Source organism: Rhinolophus sinicus, chromosome 14 (genome assembly GCF_057876585.1).
Source record: "Rhinolophus sinicus isolate RSI-liver-muscle chromosome 14, RSI-T2T, whole genome shotgun sequence".
In the NCBI taxonomy this organism is placed as follows: Eukaryota; Metazoa; Chordata; class Mammalia; order Chiroptera; family Rhinolophidae; genus Rhinolophus; species Rhinolophus sinicus.
Genome location: NC_142514.1, coordinates 166,301,509 through 166,311,864, shown reverse-complemented (window position 1 = coordinate 166,311,864; position 10,356 = coordinate 166,301,509). Strand labels below are relative to the sequence as shown.

The window sequence follows — 10,356 nt, the reverse complement described above, 5'->3', positions numbered from 1 at the left end:
CACCTGAGGTATATAGGTGCTTAATAAATATTTATCAAGTGAGTGAATGCATTTATTTCGGATCCGCTCTCACCCTCTGATCACAGGACAATTGTCCTTAGACTGAGCATTTCAGTTTTCTTAACCATAAAGGGAGGGAGGGAGGGAGGGAGGGAGGGAGGGAGGGAGGGAGGGAGGGAGGGAGGGAGAGAGGGAGGGGGAGTTTTCATGGTTTTATTTGAGGGTAGAGTTTTTAAATGACCTTAGAAGGAAGACATTAAACTTAAAAAAAAAAAAAAAACTGTGAAAATCCATTACATTTTTTCCTTTGTGACTGACTTATTTGGTGAGAACAGCAAGCTCACATGCAGCGGGACCCTGGATGGAGGAGCGCTGTCAGAAACAAGGTGCGGAGAAACATTTTATCACTTGTGTAAATGAGGATCACCCTTTCCTTAGGTAAACCTTTTTATTTTCCAGTAGAGCATACCTACACAAAAGTGCACAAACTTTAAGTGAAGTATTGAAGAATTATTGCAAAGAAAACACACCCATGTACCCACCACCCAGCTCAAGAAGCAGCAGAATGCCAGCACCCAATCCGCCTCATGCCCCTCCCCACTGCTACCTCTTTCTTGCTCCTTAAAGAGACCATTCTCCTGTGGTTATAATACCATAGATGATGTTTTCTTGGTTTAGAACTTTACATAAATGGAATCAGACAATATGTGTTCTCTTGTCACTGGCTTCTCTCATTGCACTTTATATTTGTGAGATTTATCAATGTCGTGTAGAGTAGTGGTTCATTTTTTTTTTTAATTGGGGAATATTAGGGAACAGTGTGTCTCTCCAGGGCCCATCAGCTCCAAGTCGTTGTCCTTCAATCTAGTTGTGGAGGGCGCAGCTCAGCTCCAAGTCCAGTTGCTGTTTCAATCTTTAGTTGCAGGGGGCACAGCCCACCATTCCATGTGGGAATTGAACCGGCAACCTTGTTGTTGAGAGCTCGCTCTCTAACCAACTGAGCCATCCAGCCACCCCTCGGGCAGCTCAGCGACAGCTCATTGTCTTTAGTCTAGTTGTGGAGGGCGCAGCGTACTGGCCCATGTGGGAATTTAACCAGCAACCCTGTTGTTCAGAGCTCGTGCTCTAACCAACTGAGCCATCAGGCCACCCCTATAGTAGTGGTTCATTTATTTCACAGGTACAGTGCTCTATTCTATGAATATACTACAGTGTATTTATCTGTTCTACTCTTGATGGACATTTGCGTTGTTTCTATCTTGAGGCTATTATGAATAATGCTGCAATGGACATTTTTTTGTACATCTCAGATATATACCCAGAAATGGATTTGACAGATTTTGTGTGTGTGTGTGTTGTGACTTTCACAGTCTTATATTTGAAACTCAATAAGGAAACAAGCTAAATATGCAGGTCCAAAACATGAAAGTATTTTTCCAACTGCCACACTCACTCTGCAGCCCACCCGTCTCCTTCCAAATCCCCCAAATTAAGCACATGTCTGCTTAGCTATGTAATGAAGTGGTAAACACGCTGCAGCACTTACATCACAGGAAAGTTGCCTACAAAACTAGACTTCTGACGCGGGGCCCCAGCTTCACTTTCACAGGTCGTCATCCCCATCTGGATGCCAGCAGTTGTCTGAGCACCCGCTAGGTCACGCTCATATTGTGCTGCCAAAGCGGGATCTGTGACAACCTCTGGTGGTGCAAGCGCAGGCACGGCAACGACCTCCAAGCTAGGGTCTCCAATGAGTTTCGTAGTAAGCCAGAGGAAAGGCTTATCAAAGTTGTAGTTACTTTAGGCAGAGGTGTCAGAATACTGAAGATTCTTGTTTCAGTAGGAGACAAGTGATTTTGCCTTCACTTTCCTTCTTTCCTATCTTCTTTGTGGCCACACAGCACAGTGGGGACGTTTTCACATACTCGTACCAGATCTCTCAGCCAGTTAGGCACATTCTTGTAAGCAGCTCTTGAAGTTACATGAAACATTGTGATGGCACACTGGACTTGGATGTAATAGCCATCGTTGAGTCCACCAGCTTTCTCCTGACCAGCTGTATCCATCCATTGAACTTGACAGGTCCTCTGTTGATATGGAACACGAGGGGATGGATCTCAACACCCAACGTAGCTACATACTTCTCAGATTCACCAGTCAGGTGATGTTTCACAAATGTAAGTTTTCCAGTCCCACCATCACCAACCAATACAAGTTTGAACTGAACTTGGGGTTCTCCTTGGGTAGCTGTCGTGATGTTACTTCCAGAAGTATCTCTGGGCCCGTCTCGGATTTCACGGGTTTTGTACACACGGTTTAGGGTTAGTAGATATGCCACACTTTGTCCCAACTGGCTGTATCACTTTCAATTCCCACCAGCGGTTCTAGTTGCTCCACTTCCTCACCAACACTTGGTATTATTCATTGTTTTAATTATTTTCATTCTTGTGGCTGATTCGTGATATCACATTATGATTTTCATTGGTATTTCCCTGAGGGCGAGTTGAGCATCTTTTCATGTTCACAGGTCATTCTATTTTTGTGAGGGGCCTGTTCATGTCTTTGGCCCATTTATTTCCAATTGAGCGGTCTTTTCTTTTGTAAGCATTCTTTATCTACTCTGAATTTGGACCTTTTTTCAGTTATATGTACTGTGAATATCTCTTCTCATTCTGTAACTTGATTTTTTTTTTTTTACTTTCCTAATGGTATCTTTTGATGAATCAATATTTGTAACTTTAATAAAATTCAATATATAGATACCGTTCTTTATGGTTAGTACTTTTTGTGTCCTATTTAAGAGTATTAAGGAATGATTTTTCTCCTATGATATGAGGCAAGGATTGAGCTTTATTCTTATTTTGCCATTTGGATATCCATTTGATGCAGCACCATTTATTGATAAGATTACCCTTTCCTCACTGCTCTGAAGTGCCATCTTTTTCATAAATCCAGTGCCTCTATATGCATGGATCTGTTTCTAGACTCTACTCTGTCCCACCAGTTTGTCTACTGTGCCAATGCCAGACTGTCTTAATTGCTGGCACTTTATAATTTATCTTGACATGTGGTTAAGTCCTCCAATTGTGTTCTTCTTTGAAGTGGTCTTGGCTATTCTCAGCTCCTTGCACACCTGCTTTACTTTCATATGGAATAGGAAGAATTGTCAAAAGTCAAATGTCTTCCCATTTTGGTGGACTCTCCCATCATCTAAGCCACCAGCTTGGAGCTGACGTCATAAGGTCCATAAGCATACTTCATTCCACAAGCAGTGTCTAGTGTGGTCTTCGCTGCCACAGCAGGCACTGCCTGGTTCATCTCCATCTTCTTCCTTCTTTATCTCCAAACAGTACTCTCTTGTGTGTGCAGTAGATCGTGTTTCTGCTCCTAATACTACCTCTATTGTTTCTAGTCACACACAAAGTGTGTTGTGTTCTTAGTATAATGTCAAGCACTGTGCTAAGTGCTTTGCACTCATTCTTTTATTTAATCCTTCCTCCTACACTTGGAAATAGGTTCCCTTTTACTGCCCCTGAAAGACTTACACCGTTTTCTCAGGGACCCTGCTTTCCCCATTCACTGTTCCTGCTCTGTCAGCTTCAGCATCTCCATAGAACTCAGCTTTTCTGAGTCCGAAGTGATTTGAGAGATACTTGCTTTGACAAATGAGGAAATTAATGCCCAGAGAGGGAACTGACGTACGCAGAAAAAGGATTAGATCTTATTCTAATTGACTCCCAGACAGTAAGTTCTCCTACACATATTTCCCAGCCAACAGACTCTGCTGCTGCTGCTGCCCTATTTCCTCCTCAATTCCACTGAAATTTCTTCAAAGACTTATCTATGATGTTAGCAATTTCCACTTCCTCATCTACCACTCCAGTCCTGCTGTCTTACTGAAACTGCTCTCATCAAGACCACCAGCAACTGCCATGGAGTCCGACCTAATGGTCTCCCCTCTCTCCTCTATTACTAGCCCTGTCAGCGAGCTTCTGCCCACTGATTACTCCCATCTTTCTTATGACACTCTCCCCTTCTTTTGCCTGTATCGCTGCACCGCCTCGGATTTTCCTCTACCTCATTGACTATTCTTTCTCAGTTCCCCTCTGCTGAATCCACACCCCTCTGCCTGAACAGTATATTTCAGTGCTCCAGGTTTGCTCCTTGACCCATATTTCTATCCATCTCGCTCTCTCTCTCTCTGACTGCACTAGTCTTATGACCGTAAATACTACGTATCTTGTGATGTTGCCCAAGTTAGTAGCTCCGATCCTGACTTCTCTCTCGAGTTCTAGACTTTAGCTTCTTGCTTGACTTCTCTGTTTGGATGTTGTCTTAATTGGGTCCTCAATAAAACAGCGCCTAAGGCAAGGATTAAGATGCTAACAGTTTAATTGGGAGGTGCAAGTGCAAGGTATTGGGTGTAGCAGAAAACGGGAAAGGAGGCAAAAGAAGGTGTGGTAGAATGTGACAGAATGTGATGAGCTGCGTTACCATCCTGGCTTCCACCTCACAGAGAGCTGCCAAGAATCCCAGAAGGTCATTCAGAAGTTGTGTCCACATAGTATATGGAACCTCTCTCTGGAAGAGCTGCTTAAAGATAGTGTACCTCAGAGTAGGCCATAGGAGAAGGGAAAATAAAGACTTTATCTGTCTGACTCCTGCTCAGCTCCCATTTCCTCTTGTTTAAGGTTCCCCCTCAGGTTGCTAACTCTGTACTTCTGATATGCACAATATGAACCTTTGTTGGCCTGCAGGAAGCCACTTTGCACTGAGTGTGGTATTCCATTTATGTCCGAACACGGAAGAGCACCTCAGAGCTGATGGAGCACTGATGGGGAGAGAGAGAAAAAATGAACCTGTATAATGTTTGTGGACCGATGTAGATGTCTATTAGACATATTAAAATGAACATGACTAAGCAGAACTCTTGATTTCTTTCTCCCAACCAAACGAATTTCCTCCTCCCCCACAGTCTTTCTCATCTCAGAAAATGGCACCATTGTCTTCACTACCAAACCTTAGTTAAGGAAACCATCACCTCAGGCCTGGGGCAGTGAACTGGCCTGTGAACTTGCGCCCTCACTTCCCTTCTTCCTTCCTTTCAATGTCTTCTCCCTACCACAAGTGTAACCTTTTTAAAGATAATGCAGCAATGTTCTTCTCCACTGTTCTGGGGCTCTGTTCTATCATTTAGCCCTCAGACCAAATCACCCACAAAGAAAGACTTTCCCTGTCTCCCCTATTGAAAGAGGCTCCCCTCCATTAACCCTGCCTATATTACCCAGTTTTCTTGCATCCTTAGTACTCACCACCCTGAAATTATCTCATTGCGCATGCATTACATATTGTCCATCTCGCCCACTATAATATCTGCTCCGTTCATGGACAGGCAAAGTCTGTTATCTGTCTTCCTGGATCCACAGCACCTAGTACAGTCCCGGGTATATAGGTGGGCACCCAAAATGTCTGTTGAATGAATAAGTGACAGAATGAACAGTAGGTGAACTGAGTGCCTAATTAAGTGACAAGAAACGTATCGGTTTGTCTGACTTTTCATCTGGTTAGGTCTTTCTACAACTACAAATTCCTTTAGAGCAGGGAATATGGGCAAGTGGAAGGGTTTTGCTAGATTTCAACATGAGTTTGGGGGTCAGTTAAGTCTTTCTCCTGTCTCCATTTTTTTTAAAGTTAACATTTTATTTTGAGATAATTATAGTTTCACACCCAGTTTTAAGAAATGATTCAGAGAGATCCTTTACACCCTTACTCAGTTTCCCCACTGTGGTACACTGAAAAAACTAAGGCACAATATCACAACCAGTATGTTGACACTCACATAGTCAAGGTACAAAAGATTTCCATCCCCGTAAGGACTCCTTATGTTATCTTGTTATAACCACAGCTATTTCTCTCTTGCCCTCACTACCTTCTTAACCCCTGCAACTCCTAAACTGTTTGCTAGTCCCACTATTTTTTCATTTCAAGAATATTAAAGAAATGGACTCATACAATATGTAATTTGGGGGTACAGGCTTTCTCACTCGGCGTACCTTGACACGTCCTTTATAAATGCCCGGTAGAGAGGTTCTGCAGGTGGAAGCGGGACCAGCAGAAATGCAAGTTTTAAAGCATTTCACCTTGTTTGTAACCTGGACGATAGGCTGCTTCTAGAGGGGGATAATTAGCCCTAATATTTGGGACTGAGGCCATCCTTGAATTTTCTTTCTTGGGAGGTTTGAGACAAGACAAAACCAAGAAGCAGAAAAGTCTGTGTCCCGGCTCCTCTCATGACCGCCCCCCGTGTCTTACCCTCCTCCCGAGGCCCAGGACCTCTTAGCCCTACGTTGCTTTCCCAGCCTTGCCTTTCTCTCACGTTCTCAAAAATCATCTGTGTTCTAACACCTTAACTATCTGTATTTGATGTAACACATATCGTGGTTACCATTTCCCAAGCATTGTTGTATGGTTTCATATATCTTACCTCCACTAAAACTCCTAACAACCCTTTGATGTAGAAATCATTAATGTCCTAATTTCACAGATAAGAGAACTTAGACACAGAGAAGTCGGGTAACCTGCCCAAGGTCACACAGCTCATAAGTGGCCGAGACGAGATTCAAATCCAGGTAGCCAGGCTCCATGCTCTAAATCACAACATTATGATGACTTTCTGTTATTGATAAATATGCTTTAAACTATTTTCTCTTTTTCAAGGTCAATGGTATTTCAGAAAAAAAAAAAAAAAAAAGAAAGAAAAAAAAAAGCCCAGCAACACAAACCTTCAGCTAAAGAAACAAACATTAAATATGGACATCAAACAGTGTGTGGCAGGGATATCTGGGGGCATCACTGCCATCCAGGTGCTCTTGGTCCATGTCATGTCCTGTCACGCAGGCTAAGAGATGCAGAGGAAGATGTACAGGAAATTCTTCCCACAAGGAAGAATTTATCGCAAATAACAGCTTTATCTCGTGCAGGTTATTTCCAAGAATGATAACTAACATTTAAGAAATGGAATTACTATGTGCCCAAGACTGGGCCAGGAGTTAGGGGGGAGACAATTCTGGCATGGGCGAGGGGTCCCCAATAAGGAAGAGCCTGACCTACTTCACCATCGTGGGGATTAGTGAGAAAGCAGGAAAGTGGCATCAAACCCAGCTGGAAGGCTATTTATATGTTATATCGACACCAGTGTGTGTCAGGACATATTAACTCCCTTTTAGAGGTGAGGAAATGGAAGCATCAAGTGGTGAGTGGCTAAGCCATTTTATTGAAGTTACACAGCTTGAAAATGGCAGTTCTGGGTCTGAACCCAGTCCTACATCTGTCTGGTCTCTTTTTACAATGCAAAAATAATTAAAGCGTGAACCTTCTAGTCTTGTGTTCTTTATTTTTTGGTCACAGTGTCAATTTGTGCAAATGACAAGGTAGGAAAAGAACCTTCCATTTCCCTACCCATGACACAGTTACTTCCCCAGATTTTCACATCGTAGAAGATGGCATTACCCTTAGCCGCGGTACTCAAATGAAAAACCCAGAACCTGGCCTTTATTTATCCCTTATCCTACGTTCTTTTTATAATTTACCAGCAAGTTCTGTCAATTCTATCTCCAAAATGCCTCCTGAGTCCGTCTACTTCTGTCCATCTCCACCAGCAACCCGAGTCCAGGCCACCACCATCCATTACGCTGACTGTATCCACAATGCCTTCCTGTGCACACCCCATTTCACCCCACAATATATCTTCAAATAGAAGATGTGTACAATTGCCTTAAGATATGAATCTGATCTTGTTTCTCCCTTATTAAATATTCTTCCAGCTGGATTTGATGCCACTTTCCTACCTACTCACTAATGCCCAGCCACGGTGGAATAGGTCATGCTCGTCCGTGCTTGGGACCCCTCGTCCACGCTGGAATTATCTCCCTCCACTCTTCCCATGGCTCTCACTTCCTCAAAAGGGTCCACTGAATCTACAGTGGACATCCACCCTCTGTTAAGATTGAAATGTGTCAATCCAGCCACTCAACATGTTAGACCAGCTCCTGGCACATAGTAAGCACTAAATTTGTGTTAGTTCGTGTTACTGTTTTGATCCTTGTTGTTCTAGTAGAGACTTTTAAAATGCACCCTGAAGTAATTAGATAAATGGAGTAGGAAAGAGGAATAATATCAATATCTGGCCTTCCAGAAGCTTTTATGAGAGGAAGGCTAGATATTTTTAAAGGGAAAAAAAATGCAATTTTTTCTTGTAATTCCTTTTTCTGCCTTTAAAAAAAAAAAGTTATACTACGGTAGTATTGCCACACATAATGACTATGTGCCTAATGGAAGCACTGTGACATATAGTTTGAAAGAATATAAGAGCACTTAATATTTTAAAGCAGTGTCTAGACCTGTCTGATTGATTTTCCTACGTAAGATTCACCCTGGCTCTCACAGTGCCCCCATCAAGTTTTTTTCTATGACTGAAAGTGCCTAACACAAAGGGTGTCCTTTTTTTCATTTTCCAGTATCTTGGATAGCAATCTAGGAAATGACTTCCGGAAACGTGAAAAGAGGAAAAAGAGTGAAGAAAAATTAGGTTAGAATAACCTATGACCTGAATAATGAGACTTTGTGCGATTAAGAGCTGCCTTTTCACATAGATAAAGGCGGCCGTAGGGAGACCTCCCACCCAACAAGCTGTGAGGCTGGACTCTGCTTTGACAAATGGTGCCCCAGTTTATTCACAAAGATCTCTCTCACAGCATTACTTGCAATATTTCACGTTCAGTGCTGGGGGCCCACGTCAGTGAGTTGTGGAACAACCATTTGATAGACTGTTATACAGCCATTACATAATACCGGCAAAGAAATGTTAAAACCTGGGGCAAGCCTCACATTCTAATATTAAGTGGATAAAGGAGGCCTATGCATGGCGTGTATTAAAACCTGTCATTGTACTAGCTACACTGATTAAGCTTGCCCTTTATTTCAGACATCATTCCTAAGTGAGAGCAGACAGAGGAGGCTTGGAAATGAGTCAGGAACAGAATAGTGCCCTCGACCCCTAACTATCTAAAAACCAGGACGGAAAACACACTAAATTATTAACCTGTACATCACTGCAGGCCTTTCTTCTTTGTCCCTCTATATTTTTCAAAGGTTCTAACACTTTTCAAAAAAACATTTTTGCTCTCTTTTAATGTTTTCCCAGAAACTTCTACAAAGCAGCTGCTCTGGGTTCACTTTGTCCCCCTGTCCTCCCACCAATGTATAAATAAAGAAACGCCTCTATGTCTTTAATTTATAACGGGTGAAACTTTCTCCTGTAAGTCGATACTCTGACCAGAAGTCTGTGGGTGGGATGGGTGCTGGTGTTTTGTGTTTTTGTTTTTTGTCGTAGCTTTTTCAGCTGATAAACTAGCACTTAAGTATTTCCCTTTTCCAAACCCCCAAATGGCAAGAGTCTTTGTGGTGAGGTGGCAGCCCAACTGTCACTGCCAACATGAACCGTCCTGGGGACACTTATTTTTAGTTTGCTGTCTAAGCAAGAGTGAGGCTGGGAAACCAGGGCCTGGGGCCCCAAATTTCAGAATCCAGAGCATGGAGCAACTGAAGAGAAAGCAAGGGGAAGCCACTAGACCTCTTCAGGAAGACCCAACACCTGTTCTCTAGGTGGGCCAGGAAGAAAAGGCAGAGAGCTTGTCTTGGGTGAGAAGACTGCAATCCACCTTTTACACGGTGTAATTTGATCAAGGATGCTATGAAACAGAAACAAGCTGACTCCATTTGAATGAATGTTGAATCCAGGCAGCCTGGGGAAACTAATTATAACAACAAGGTTGACGATGATAAACAGAGATGTGGCAGGCATCTATGCTATGGCCTGCTCAATAGTCCGTTCTCCGTCTACCAGAGCCTGAAGGAGGGGACCTCACCTTCTGCTCATCAAATAATTGAAATGTCACCAACCAAGACCAGTGAAAGTGCTCCCAGGAAGAGAATTCCTGAGTGAAGTGACACGAACTACTGGAGAGTCTGTTAGTTTCTCCTATAGACGTTCCCCAGCTTCCTGTCCTGTATAAAGCCAGATTCTTTAGCTTTTTATTTGATTCTGTGGCCTTCTAATGTGTACGTGTGCGTGTATTTTTTAAATTAAATTTTTTTGCTTATATTAGCTGGTTGTTTGTCTGTGTGTTTGCTTGGAACCAAAGAACTCTCCCTAAAATGAGAGCCCAGACATACTTCACTGTATTTATGCAAATTTCTGCCTGGCTCTGGACAAAAAGGCAATTTCTCCTCCCTCACTCACTTCCCTCTCCCCACCCTCCAACGACCCAAATATTTTCAACTTAGGGAAAAATGAGT

The 10,356-nt window shown here is 42.8% G+C and overlaps 1 pseudogene; it reads right to left on the bottom strand.

Annotated features, from left to right (window-relative positions):
- Positions 1-372: 372 nt before the first annotated feature.
- LOC141572257 (GTP-binding nuclear protein Ran pseudogene) lies at positions 373-8,159 on the bottom strand (annotated as a pseudogene).
- Positions 8,160-10,356: the final 2,197 nt, after the last annotated feature.